General features: G+C 40.1%; 1 protein-coding gene across 2 annotated transcripts in view; it reads left to right on the top strand.

Moving 5' to 3' along the window:
• The window catches only part of Stard13 (StAR related lipid transfer domain containing 13), a 238,994-nt gene that overhangs the window by 79,410 nt on the left and 145,086 nt on the right, over nucleotides 1-14,498 (top strand). The gene's annotated exons all lie outside the window — the stretch shown is intronic.

Raw genomic sequence — 14,498 nt, 5'->3', positions numbered from 1 at the left:
TTTGGCTTAGCAGAACACTTTTTTGTTTATTTGTTTGTGGCTGGTTCTGCACTTTGGATAGTTATTTAAATACATTATCATGGTTTGTGATTAATGTGAATAATTTGACATAGGAGTTATCAAACCTTTAAATCCTTGATTTGTCAGAGATAATCAGACTTTTTTTTTCCTTTTGGCTCTGAGAGGCTTTAGGTTTACTTTTTACTTTTTGTTGTTGTTGTTTTTGATGTCATTGTTATTTTGGTGCTAGTCATGGGACTTGAACTTAAGGCATAGGTATTGTCCCTTGAGCTTTTGTTCAAGGCTAGTGCTTTACCACTTGAGCCACAATTCCAATTCTGGTTTTTTTGGTAGTTAGTTGGAGATAAGACTTTCACAGACTTTTCTGCCCAGGCTGGCTTTGAGCCACAGTACTCAGATTTTAGCCTCCTCAGCAGCTAGGATTACAGCTGTGAGCCACTAGCCTCTGGCTTTATAAGTTTACTTTTAAACTTATACTTTGTGGATGTAATATTCATTGCTCAACCACATGGATATTGGTATTTTCCAGACCTTGGTTCAAACTCCAGTTGTAGCACTTGTTAACAGTGTGATGCATGACTTTGTTAGCCTGTGTCTTCATGTAACATGGAAATAATAATGACCACTTCTGTTCTTCTGAAACTATCCCAGTGTGATACACTTAAATATTTAGAATAAAAAAGTGATATCGATATATCCCATCTAATAAAAAGTGATGGGAAGATAAGTGAATCTGAATTTTGAGTGTGACAAATAACCCCTGGGAAGAAAAGATATGACAGAGGCAGTTTGGAAACTGCACTTTTATTCTTGATCGATTGGTTGATTTATTGGTTCATCTATTTATTTTTAGCCATGGGGCTTGAACTCAAGGACTGAACACTGTCTCTGAGCTCTTTTGCTCAAGGCTAGCACTCTATCATTTTGACCTATAGTAGCACTTCTGAGAAACTGTACTTTTAAGCCAGAAGTTTCCTAACCAAATGGATTTGCTTTTGAAATGGCATAGCTATCAAACCCCATATTTTCAGTCCTTAAGCTTATGATGATAGCAATCCCCACAAGTCCAGAGCTTCATCTGTGACATGAAGTTCATGAAACCATGTCTAATTATGATAATGCCCATCTTCAAATTTCAAGTCTACCTTCCTAAAGGGAAGAACTGGATATTTAAAACATATGCCCAGAGAACACACAATGCATCCTCCTGCCTCCTCTCAGAAGATAGAGTAAGATGAACCCAAGGGAAGCTGTTCCATCATGCTTTAACTCACCCTGTACCTTTACTGCTTGCTGTAAGAAAGAAGATAGTTCTACCAGTAGAATCCATGGATCCTCAGAGCCTAGAATCCCCTAGGCTTATTTTCAAAGGAAGCCTGTTAAGTCTTCTGTGTTTACTAAGTTTTGCAAAATTCCAAACATTGAATCTCAAATTTGTTGTGACTCACTTCATACGCTTACAAACAATGAAATGTATTTATTGCCTTTCCCTTTTTGCATAGAACATAGGCATTGGCTTACAAAATAATATATAAAATACCTACTTGGGGCCAAGTAATACTTAGATACTTGTGCTGTCTTAACACATCAAAACACAATCAATTCTACATTTTAAAGGATGGGCCTTAAACAGGTGCTATGGAGTGTTATAAGGTTGGGGCTGGAAACCCATGAAATGAGAACAGAGAGCTGGATGGTAGAACCTATAGTTGTTGGGTGGTTGTTATTGTACAAGCACATTGTCCTATTGTTTCTATTCCCTACCTATTTTAGATAGCATTCTGCCTGAAATTGTTGGAGAAGCGCTAGAGGATCCATACTCACTATCTAGGGAATGCCTATGTTGAAGACTTCCTCAGTATTTTCCCCCATTCATTGTCTTCCTCAACATCTGAATAACTGGATTTTTACTCCAGGTACATAGAGGGCACTGTCTTCTAAGAAAAGTACATTGTCCCTGAAAACCCCAGACCCTATTTTCGATGGAGCGCTTACCCCTGCTGCTTGTGTTGCACTAACATTTGTTCTCCTTCTGGATGGGTTAGGGTGGGATTGTGGTAGATTTCTCATGAAACCCACTTTTATTACATAGAAACTACTAGCACAAGTACTGAAGAAAAACGACCCTTTAGAATGCACCATCCTTTTTCTTGGCATCAGTTACACTAGTGAAGAATCTTATCTAGTCAATATTTCAATAAATATTTTTATAAAGTCAGTTGTGTGCAATAACTGTGCCGGAGTTGTGTATGATGCATCATTTATATAAAACATGATTTTTAAACTCAAGGAGATTGTCAGGAAGTGAGACAAGACATATAAACTATCATAAATCCAAAGAATCCATGGTAGTATATAATCCCAGTGGCTGACAATCAGTCAATACGTGTGCTTGGGGAAGTGTGTGTGTGTATAGTCGCCAGAATGGAAAGGATAAGAGGAAAAGTCAATGGACAGAAGTCCATTGAGCAATTGAATGGCAACGTTAGAAAGCAGAAGGAGATGAAAAGCATGTTGTTAAGTCATTAAGACGGTAGCTCAAATACAAGACAAAGTGGGCAGAGCAGAAGTTATAGGAAATATAGATGATATGGTTGGGGAAAAGTTTGAGGTCAGACTACAGTGAGTTTGAAATGTATCTGGTAGGAACTGTTCGGGGGATAGCTTTTGATTAGAAAAGGAATAAGATAAGTACTATTGATTTTCCCATGAAAAAGAACATTTAGCCCCAGAGAGGTAAAAGTAACATGCTCAGGTTAAACCCACACAGATAGCAGAGCCAGGAATTGAGCCCAGAGCTGTCTAATGTAAAATTATTATTCCACAATAGCGTATAAGTAGTGTAAAGTAAGTAGTGTATAAGTCTTTAGTTTTCACAATGGCAAAATCTTATGGTTTATATTTTATTATTTTATTGTTTCAATTATCTAACATATCTCTCATCATGACTTCCCTATACTCACTATGATAAAAATCTACTAATTGGAATTGATTATTGCACTATCTATTTGAGATTTTTGTTGTACCTTGTGACATCTATTCAGTGACCTGTGTTGTCAGTGATTCTTAATGAAATCTGCTTCTCCCATGACAGAACTTTCACTGGGTTATAATTAAATTGCTCCATGAAACAATAAACACATTTCTTTTGCTTTGGGCATGATCGCTTTAAAAATGTATTGGTGAGGAATAAGTGAAATGAAATACTGACAGTGAATGAATTTAATATGTGCAGTAAGAAGATTTCAGTTTTAAACCCCTAGCTATAACAAATTACCTTAACCTATTTCATATTTCAATAAATGAACTTTTTCAAGAGTATCATGTACCCAAATAAAGATATAATTTAATGCTTGATTTTAGGAATGTGCATAAACCAAAATATCCATTAAATTGGCCCACCTTTCTGGAAACCTCTAGATTAATTTGTAATAAAACTGACTGAACAAAAGTCTCTTCAGAATACTTGTTCTTATTTATACAAAATTCCTAAACAGTTAGTAAGCACTGTTATGAAGAAAGAGAATTTCAAATGGAAACTCTTTTAGAAGTAATTTAAAGATGTTTAAATACTTTATGAAGTATGAAATCACACACATACTTGCCTCAGGCTGGCACCCCACTGATACTGTGTAAAAATACACCTAAGAACTATTAATATAATATTCTGCTTCTCTAACTAAATTTTAGTTCCTATTCAGAATCTGGCCCCAGGCTAAACCCAAATTAAATGAGATGATTGGCGAGAGCCTTCAGGAAACAGAGTTTGTGTGCTTCGAGAGAGATAGACCTGACAAAGGGTTGGGATGACTCAGAAAATGAAGAAATAGTGCCAATCTATGGATCACACTATGAATTTGCTCTCCCTACCCTCTACCATTTCTCTAGTTCTTCACTCCTGTTCAGAAAGCAGTTTTTCACCATCTCCCTCAACGAGTGCGGCCTGCGTTTATCTTCCTTCAGGACCAATCTGCCTGCAGATCAAGATGGACAGATGTTGCCAGGTCTCTCTCCTTGGCAAGTGGTAGCCACACTTGTTCCAGTGGCCTCCCCTAGCAAGTAAGAACTGGAGGCTGCTGCCCAGATTGTCAGTCACAGCAGGGTATGCTTTAGAGCAGGCTGCTTCTGACCCATGTCCTCTCAGGGGACCTACTCTGTCAGTCTCACACTGAGCATTCTTATTTGTATTTATTAGGCATCTGTAAGTCTGCTTTTCCTGCTGCTCAGATAAGATACCTCTGTACATGATTGGGTATTGAAGAAATTTCAAACTCTTAAGTTTCACAAATGAAATGACATAGGTCTGCTGGAGACCTATGTCTGCTCTGGCAATCTCTGACATCACCCCTAGCTGAGCTAATCTTCACAGAAGCCAGGATCCCAAAGGAGCACTCTTCCAGCAGGGGTGGTGGAATTCTGGGCGGCGTGCCCTGCTATTACTGCTATGTAACAACCGCTTCAAACTTAATGGTATGAAACAGCCATGTGATTACGTGCCTGGCTGTTGTGGGTCAGGAATGCGGAAAAGACACGGAACAGATGGCTTGGATCTTCTCTGTGATGATTATGACTGGAGCTGGAAAGACATAAGGGGGAGGGCAACTCAGGAACTGGGCTCTGGGATCCTCTGAAGCTTCTTTCCCTTTGTGACTACCAGTTGATGCTGTTTGCAGACTTCAACCAGAGACTGCGACCAGCATGGCTGCATGAGGCCTCTCTCCTTGGCTGCTTGGGCTTTCTTCTTCCCTACATGGAAACTGTGTCTCAAGAAAGAGAAATGTGAAAATATGTGTCTTTTTGTGATCTGGCTTTGGAAGTGGTATAATGTCATTTTTTTGTTGTATTCTGGTAGTCTACATGGGTATAAAGATCTGTCCAGAGGTAGGCCTGTAATCCTTGCTACTTGCGAAACAGATCTGAGGATTGAGGTCCAAAGTCAGCTGGGGAAGACAAGTCTGTGAGAGTAATATTTCCAACTATCCAGCAAGAGGAAGCTGTAAGTGATGACTCAAATTGTAGAATGTCAGTCTTGAGGGAAAAAGCCAAACAAGAGCACGAGGTCCTGAGTTCAAGCCCCAGTACTGGCACCAAAAATAAAACAATGATCTGCCCAGGCCCAAAGAGAGATGACACCAAGCCACTAGTCGATGACAAAAGGGTCGAAGAATTTATAGATGTACAGTTTCCCTTTTTATTCAGTTTCACTTTCTGAAGTTTTAGTTACCCACAGACAAACCACGGTCTGGAAACAGTGAATGGAAAATTCCAGAAATGAATAGTTTGTGAGTTATAAATTGAGTAGCATGGTGAAATTCTGTGCTGCTTTATGTCTTGCTTGGGACATGAGTCACCCCTGATCTAATGTGTCCACTACCCACCTGTTAGTCACTGAGTAGCTGACTCAGTGACCAGATTGACTGTGGTGGCAACACAATGCTGTGTTCAAGTTGTATTTATTTCACTTAATAATGACCCAAAGTATAGCAGTAGTAGTGATGCTGGTAATGTGGATATGCTAGTGAAATCACAGGTACCGCCTTGAAGTGAAAAGGTGAGAGATCAGTGAGGTATTTTGAGAGAGAGAGAGAGAGAGAGAGAGAGAGAGAGCGCAAAAGGGACACAGCTTTTATTACCACATATTATTCTATAATGGTTCGATCATTAGTTGCTATGATCTCGTGCTTATTTAATAAAGTCAGCTTCATCATAGGTAGATATGAATAAGTCAAAGCAGAGCATATGTAGAGTTCTGTATTCTCTATGGTTTCAGGGGTCTTGGAATAGACCCTTTAGGTAGATAAGGAGGCAGTGTTGTACTTTATGAGAGTTCCTGAGTTTCTGCCATTCTGCTTGGCATGTGGCTTATTTGAGTGATTGCTACAACTGGAATCATCACATAATGGGACTTTGTCCCCAGATGTGAAGAGGGTGAGGTGAAATTCCATATGCACTGGCTACATTGCACTGATTCCTGGTGATTGCATTTTTATTTGAAGACATTGTTCTGACACATTCTTTCATTCTATCTCACAACCCTGTAGGATAGAAAGGGAGAGACAGCCCCTACCCCAACTCTGAACTCCAGGATCTCCAAGGTTTAGTTCTAGAGAGGACTCTCCAAGCAAGGCAAACTAGCTCTCAATTTAAACCCACATCCTGTTTTCTACCCTGACTTCTCTCATTTCACTTGGAGTTATTTCCTTTGCTGCTCCCTAAATATTTACAGGTAAAATTAGAGTTTCTGGGTGAGGTTTTGTTAAAAATGTAGAGAAAATATAATTGCTTCACATCAGGGTTCTCAAATCAAGACAGTTTTGCCTTCATGGAGGCATGTAGCAATATCTAGGTGGTTTGGATTTTCACATCCTCTAGGATTGAGAGTATTGAAGCCAGGGACGATGCAATTGTACAATATTCTGAGTTCAGACATTGCCTGAAGCTCCACACATGCCAAATGATAATCTGATCAAAAGCACCAAACAATGTCATTTGTGAAAAGTTTATAATCTTGCTTTTGAAAACCAGGGTCTCTAAGGGTCTAAGTGACTTGTTTATGACTCACTAACTAGGAAGCAATGGAGACTGAGTATAGGACTCCCTCCCCTCAGCTTTTTTGAAATCCTCCCTTACATGTCTTTATATATTTATGGAACTTTTGCTGGCCATGCTGCCTCACCACACAGAGAGGAGTGGGTGGAGCAGGGAGGGGGATGGCGGAGGCGGGGGCAGGCACGTTTTTTCATGCTTCTTGGGTCCTGGACCTACCCATGCAGCAAGCAAAGTCCTGAAATGGACATTGCTGTGTACCTGCCATGTTCTTTTCTCAGAGGCATCGTGAAGACTTTGCTAAGTCTAGGAACAAAATTGGATTCCAAACCTTTCAGAATGGGACCTATAAAAAATACTTAAAAACTGGAGTGTCAGAAATGAATATTGTGTGTGTGTGTGTGTGTGTGTGTGTGTGTGTGTGTGTGTGTTTGTGTGTGTGTCGTGTGTTTTGTGTCTGTGTATGTACATCTGTACACAGGAGCAGGTCGGACAAGGTGGGGTGTGTTATAGGACGTTGTAATAAGATCTTACTTACAATGACCATCAAATAATTACGTGTGAATTTTGGAGGTAATTGTTTTCTCATCCTGCAAACATGCTCAACAGGAAATTAATCTAAATCCCAGAAAGTCTAGATCATTTGTATATTGTCAAGGAAGATGGGCTCATTTCCCACTTAAAGTCCCAGGAACATCTAACAGGCAGGCTAAAAAACTACAGCCCCAGCACACAGCTTCTGCTGACTGCAACTAGAGAGAAAACTGCAGTGACAGGCAAAGACAGGCTCCACACAGACATGTCTGACTCTCCATCAACCCCATTCATGCCACCTGGTGGAGAAGTCTCTCTGCAAGTCATCCTTTCTGGCTGATTCATCAGTGGGCCTTATGTATCAGTTCAAGAGCTGGCTTCATTTGGCCCAGGATAAATGAGCTTTCAGGTAATAGATGACAGTGAAAATGTCATCTATTGACACCTATAACAGTGACAGTGAAATGTCAGGCAACTGTTATTTCCATTGCCTTGGCTGTTGCTCCTCTGTCTCTTTGGCTTCCCAGCTTTACGCTTTCTCTCTTCATTTCCTAATGAGAAGATGCACACAGTCCCAATTGTTCTCTCAGAGGAAGCATCTTCCACCCTAATCTTCTCCCAGCTCTTGGGCTCAAATTCACCAGGGAAAGCCTTCTAGGGTTGAGCAAGAGAACAAAGGAGAAGCCTGCCCTGCCTTCTGCTCCCTAGCATTAAAACACATACAGTGTTTTAACTGTTCTGGAAAGAATGAAGCATTCATAAGCTGCTCCATTTTCAAGGAAAAAAATTTCCTGTGACATTTTAATCCCCATTTGTGCCAGAGCATTTTTAGAGTTTTCTTCTGCCAGTCATCTCAAATGTTTTGTGTCTTTCCATTTTAGCTGAATTGCATATTATGAGCCATGACCCACAATAAAAAATAACGCCAGTGTTATTGAATGAAAGTCTCGTTCTTTGGGTTATTCTGGGCTATGGGTCAGCTTATAAATGCTGACCTCTGAAAGTCCAAAGATGTTATCTGGTTGAGTCTTACTGAGAGAACAAAAATGAACTGGGAGATGAAAATAACCACCTGGGATCCCCAATTTGGTTTATATTTTTGTGAAATAGTTTCTATAAAAGACCTGAGTGAGTGCCATAACATTTTTCTTGATAGGAGAGCTGGCTTATTTCTGAGATCACTTGTCTGCTAACTGGAATGTTCTAGAGTCTGTATTCTAAATTTGGGCTTCTGGCTGGGTGCTGGTGGCTCATGCCTGTAACCCTCGCTGCTCAGGAGGCTAAGATCTAAAGATAATAGTTCAAAGCCAGCCTGAGCAGGAAAGTCCATGAGATTCTTATATCCAATTAACCACCAGAAAGCCAGAAATGGAGATGTAGCTCAAAGTGGTAGCATGCTATCCTTGAGTGAAAAATCTAAGGGACAGTGCCCAGGCCCTGAGTTCAAGCCCCACGACTGACAAAAAATAAGCAAGCAAATAAATAGGGTTTCTGTGATTTGCCACTATTGAGATTTGGGGTCCATAAGACTCTTTCTGGGGAAGAGAGCTGTTTTCAGCCTAGAGAGATATTGGGAGTGTAACTGTGATTTATACTTTCTGGATAAAAAAAGTACATAGCCACCCAAATTGCAAAAGCCATTGTCACATTCTTATTTGGTTCCGGGATGGCAAGTTCATCCCCCTTGTTGAATTTACTGCTTATCTGGATAAAAGAAAAATGCAAGTGAATCTATTCCTTTGTTTACTCCTTTAACAAATATCTCAGAATTATTGCTGCATTGCAACTTTCAGGGAAGAATTATGTTACTCAAAATAATTACATCAAGAACATCCTTTACTGAAGATAGGAGAGGACTTGGCTGATAAGTTCCAGGCAGGAAGTCTTAAGTATGTTTCAAATTTTTCAGACTTGCTCATTTGGTTTTCTATTACTTCTAAAAGTCTGAATATTTTCAAAGGAAGAAAAAAATCCAGTTTACAATGACAGGAAACATTTTGAAATGAATTTATGAATTGTTTTCTAAAGGCAAATTTTAATTTTTCAAATGTACAGTCTTAAAATACCCTGATATCTGGATGTAAATTGTGCAAGCAGTCAAATAAGTGGATTGGGTATTGATCATGAATATTCAGTATGCATCACTTCAGTATATAATACTATGTGAGCCCTGAGTCTTACACAGCATCCAGGCTCAATCTCAGAAAGGTATGTGCTATTCATTGAAGCCATAATGTTCAACCTTTGTTCACAGCAAGAAATGAACGTGGATGTCTACAAGACTCCAGGCCTCAGCTTTGATAACCTCCACATAAAATGTAGCAGCAGGAAAATAAAATGAGAACAGACTTGCCTCTGCTGTGGAAGCAGCATTGGCAATGTCTGCCCATCACGAATGACAGACAGAAGCCTAATACCCAGTTCCTAGCTGGACACCCTTCCTTTTTCTTTTGTTGTGCATAAGTGCAAAGTATGCTTAGCATATGGAGGAGGGGGTGGGTGAGTTGGAATCCATGAAAATTCCTATTTACCATCCTTAGCATGTTTTAATTCTGTGGGAGGCAATGTGGTTTCATCCAGGAGAATACCATGGAAACTGGAAAGACCTGAGATGAAACATGGCTTCCAACCAGGACTAAGCATTGAACCGAGACTCTAGTTCGTTCTGTACACTGTGCCTCAGGTTCTCTGAAGGAATCGAGATAGCACCAACTCAAAGATTTCTTATGAGGATATTCATACCTCAGATATGTGGGAGAGTTGAAAATGGCCTGAGCTAGGTGTTGGTATATGAGGGTGGGGGTGGTGTTGATAGTAACACATTACCTACACACCTTGGTGTACCCATGACCTTGTGTTGGAAAGGGACAGCTTTTAAAAGTAGGAATAAACAAAGTCAGGAAGCATCAAAGCTCTCCACTAAGTAGCCATGTTTATTCGAAACAAGGAAGAAAACTGTTGGCTTCTCTCATAATACAAAGGAGTCCCTAGAGGCTCTTGAATGGAGCTGAGCCAGTGATAGTGTGATAGGGGAGGTACCATTGATTAAAGAGCTGACACATTTAGCAGTGAGCTGTAAGAGAGGGTGGGATTGAAGAAGAGGGGATCCCAAAGATTTTTATGGCTCAATCAAACCTACAGAAGCAGACGTAGGTCTAACCTTTAAATTTCCATTCACTACAAATGCAATTTAGAATATCAATGATGACTTTATATTAAAGCAATTAGCATGTAGCAAATGACTTCAATAGTCAACTTATCAAGAGAAAATGTTTCCTTTGGTTCCTGGTTTTAAAAGTTCCACTGCATAAGATGAAGACATTGCTTTTAGGCTTGAGGGGGGAAGGAGTTGCACATCCTCTAACTTACAGCTGAGTGGTAGAAAGGGAATATTAGCATGGTGCCAGAATCCAATAGCCTCCTCAAGGGAGCAGTGCCAATGACCTAAAGATCTCCCCCTAGTTTCTCCTCTTAAAACTGTACGCTATTGGGGCCGGGAGTTTGGCCTAGTGGTTAAAGTGCTTGCCTACCATGCATGAAGACCTGGGTTCGATTCCTCGGTACCACATACATAGAAAAAAGCCGGAAGTGGTGCTGAGGCTCAAGTGGTAGAGCTCTAGCCTTGAAAAAGTACAAGGAGAATGCTTAGGCCCTGAGCTTAAGCCCATGACTGGCAAAAAAAAAAAAAAAAAACTGTACCCTCTCCCAAGCTGGGACTAAGACACCCCTATGTCTTTGGTGACATTCAAAATCCAAAGTATGGCAATTGGCCACACTTGGTTGGGCCTAACCAACCACAAAAAGAGGAGTCTTTTTCCTTTGATCCTACCCATTTATTTTTGTGTTGTTGTCGGTTGTGGAGCTTAAACTCAGAGTGTGGGCATTGATCCTGAGCTTTTTGGCACAAGGCTAGCACTTTACTATCTTGAGCCACAGCTCAAAGCTGCTTCTGGTTTTCTGGTGAGTAATTGGAGATGAGAGTCTCTCTGACTTTCCTGCTCAGGTTGGTTTTGAACTGTGATCTTCAGATCACAGCCTCCTGCACCCAACAACCCTGAGACTTTTGGAGAATGCACTCACACTGTTTTCAGTATTGATTTTACATGACAAATATGTGGAGGTGATGATGTAGCAAAGGATAAGATTAAGGCTAAGGAGAAGAGCATATCAGATCATGTGATCTGATATCAGAGTGAGTGTGGTGTAAGTGTTCTCTTTTTTTATTTTCTTTACCAATCCTGTGGCCTGAACTCAGGGCTTGAGCACTGCCCTTGAACACTTTTTGCTCAATCCTAATGCTCTGCCACTTGAACCACAGCGTCACTTCCAGCTTTTTCTGAGTATATGATTCCAAGAAATCAAACCCAGGGCTTCGGGCATACTAGGGGAGAACTCTACCACTAGGCTATGCTCCCGGCCCCAGGTGTTCTCATATTAAACAGGTCCCTTTTTTCTTTTCAGTGAATATACTTGCCTGGACAGCCCTCCTAATGGATATATGTCTATTTGTTTTTAGTCTCTACTAAAATCTCAGAAAAAGAATATCACCCATCCCTATGAATATTAGGATTTTATAAATTATGTCAGTTTGTTTCCGAAAAGATCGTTTCTCTGTTTCTGTTCTCTCATTTCCAATGCATGCTTAGTCTGCATTCTTTTATAAACTGGGGAAGACCAGATATAGGTTCTGCCCTCCACAAGCTTCCACTTCAGTGGGTGTGGAGAGAAAGGGAGGAAGGTACTCCATAATGGCAGTGGAATACAGAACTACCGTGCACTGGAAGTGCAGGGTAAACAGGAAGCCAAGAGCCCACACTAAGTGCTTCAGGAAGGCTTCAATGGTGAGTGGATGGCTCTCGCTGCACATAGCCAAGCAAAGACAGAAAGGTTTTTCCCTCTAACACTCGTAGTCTGACACTCACAGAACAGAAAGATGTTTATGGCAGAAGCATCTCCTGTGGCTATGGGTCAGCAAAGAGCAAATGAAGAAGAGGCCTGGTTTTCTTTATGGGAGCAGAAGCCTGGGTAGTTCCCCTAGGTTCTGAAGAGATTTACATGATTCATAATTCTGCCAAATGGATTGCTGGAGCCTTTCTTTAAATCACCATGATCAGAAAAGTGGATGTAACTCTATCTGGTCCTTGTAAGAAAAGCTACACATGAAGATTTAATTGCACATTTATCTTTTTTTTTTTTTTTTTGGTTAGTGCTGGGGATTCAACTGGAGGCCCTACCCTTACTAAGTAGATACTCTACCACTTTGAATCACACCCCCAGCCTTTTTTGTTTTTGTTATTGGAAGGCGGAGAGGCCTAGCCTTAGGCACTGCTTTCAGCAGTACTTAGATCACAGGCTTGTGCCACTATACTAAGCTTGTTAGTGGAGATGAGTTGACCTTGAACCTTAATCCTCCTGATCTCTGCCTCCAGAGTACAGGCATGCCCTCCCATACCTATCTTAGTTGTTTTTTTTTAATTTAATTAAAAAATCTGGTCTCTGTCAATGTTTGGCAGACAAAAGGCAGATACAAGACAGATAATTCTAAATATATTTAGATCTTCACCTTGTTGTTAGTTGAAGGGATGATTCTCAAACATATTGTGTTCCTTTGTTGTTAGAAGCAGCCTGGAATATGTTTGTAATCCACCCAGGTGCCTTCTAAAGTAGAAATACTCTAAACAACATACACTAAAAAGGTCATCCTTTACTGCCTCATCCCTTGATCTTTTTCTTGACTTCCTAGTCTTCAGAGTAGCAGACAATGTGTTCTGATATTATAGGTCTTGATAGCTATTAAATTATTCCTGTTTGATTAAAAATCAGGTGAAACTTGTTCCTTTTTGTTCTTCATGTAGAAGCACAGAATAACTGCTCTTTAACCACATCTATTATGTAGGAAGATGATTCTAGAAACATTTAACATGGATGGTTATTTCTCTCTATACAAAAATAAAGGAGGAACCCTTAGCAGCCAGAACTATTGATCCTAGAGTCTTAGGAAGATACTTTGAGTAAATCTTGTAGCTGGAAGGAAATATCAAAATGTGAAGTCTCACTAGCTTAACCTAAGAAGCTGATAAAAGAGGAGCCGTCCATCCATGTGAAATGAATCTGAGCCTTATCTCATTGGTATACAGCAAAATGACTAAATGAAGTAGCTGGAAGATTATAGTGAGTTTTAATTATCTCTGAATAGCTAAAGGGCTCTTGCCAACACATGCTGATAACCTGTAAGTTGCTACCTGCCATATAATCTCCATTTATGAGTCTCAGCTGTTACAAATGGGAAACTGTAGTTAACAGCAATGATCTTTTCTTGTTAAATGCAAACTCCCCAAGATGTTCAAACTGAAATTCAGCCTCGCTACTTTGTTTCTGTTTCCTTCCTGTGTGTGCTTGGACTAACCAACCCTTCCTTCTTCATAATTTAAGACTTTTTAGGAGCATAATCCAGTTCTGAAAAGTGAAGGATTATTCCTAGAGCTCATAGATTATATTTTCTATAAGTACTCTTTAAATAATTTTTAATGGAAGTCCACACTATTTTTAAATCAATCGTCACCATTCCCCCCTCTTCTTAGGTTTGTTCATCTAAAATAGTTTAGGCGCACCAAGGTAGTTGCTGTCTTATCTGTCACGTTCTCTCTGTTTCCCTGTATCCCATAGACAGATGGATGATAGGTATATGTCAGATGGCAGGTGGATGAATGGATAGGGTAGAAAATGATAGAAGATATGTGATAGATACAGATATATACATACATACATACATACATACATACATACATACGATACATAGTTGCATAGATATGTAGATGTACAGATATCTCTGTGTACAGAAGTCAATGGTAGATCAAGTGAGCATAAGGTTTTTTGAAGCAATTGATCTTCATCTTCTTTTCTTCTCATTTCCATCTCACTGTTGTCTTATTTCCCTTCTCCGATGTCTTAGTAGCCACTCTTCTCCCTACTCTTAATTTTCTGTTCCCGAGATTGAGTTCCGGTCTAGACTTCTCTAAGACTATTAAGTGGCTAATTCTCAGGTCAAGCCTTATGCTTTCCTTTCAGTTCCAGGTATCATTTGTCTTAACCGAACTCCAGTTGTTAGATGATCCGAGTGTTAATAGCTTCTGAAGAAACTGGAGAGATGATATACAAAATGAAGACTTCAGAGGTGGGGGGCCCAACACTGATCTACAAAAAGGAGGAAATGGAGATCGACGACTGTCAACAGTGTTGAATGGAAGGATAAGAGCTACCCAGCTAGCAGGAGCCTTCCCAAGAAGGCTGAGCAGATGAGATATAGTTAATGAGCTGCACATCTGAGGGCCCAAAACTCAGGAAAGCTGCACAATAGTGACTGGAGCTCAGATCTGATGAAAAACACAATCCATATT

Source organism: Megascapheus bottae, chromosome 11 (assembly GCF_031878675.1).
Source record: "Megascapheus bottae isolate mThoBot1 chromosome 11, mThoBot2.hap1, whole genome shotgun sequence".
Classification (NCBI taxonomy): Eukaryota; Metazoa; Chordata; class Mammalia; order Rodentia; family Geomyidae; genus Megascapheus; species Megascapheus bottae.
Note: the sequence above shows the minus strand (reverse complement) of the source record. Positions and strands in the feature narration are given on the sequence as shown.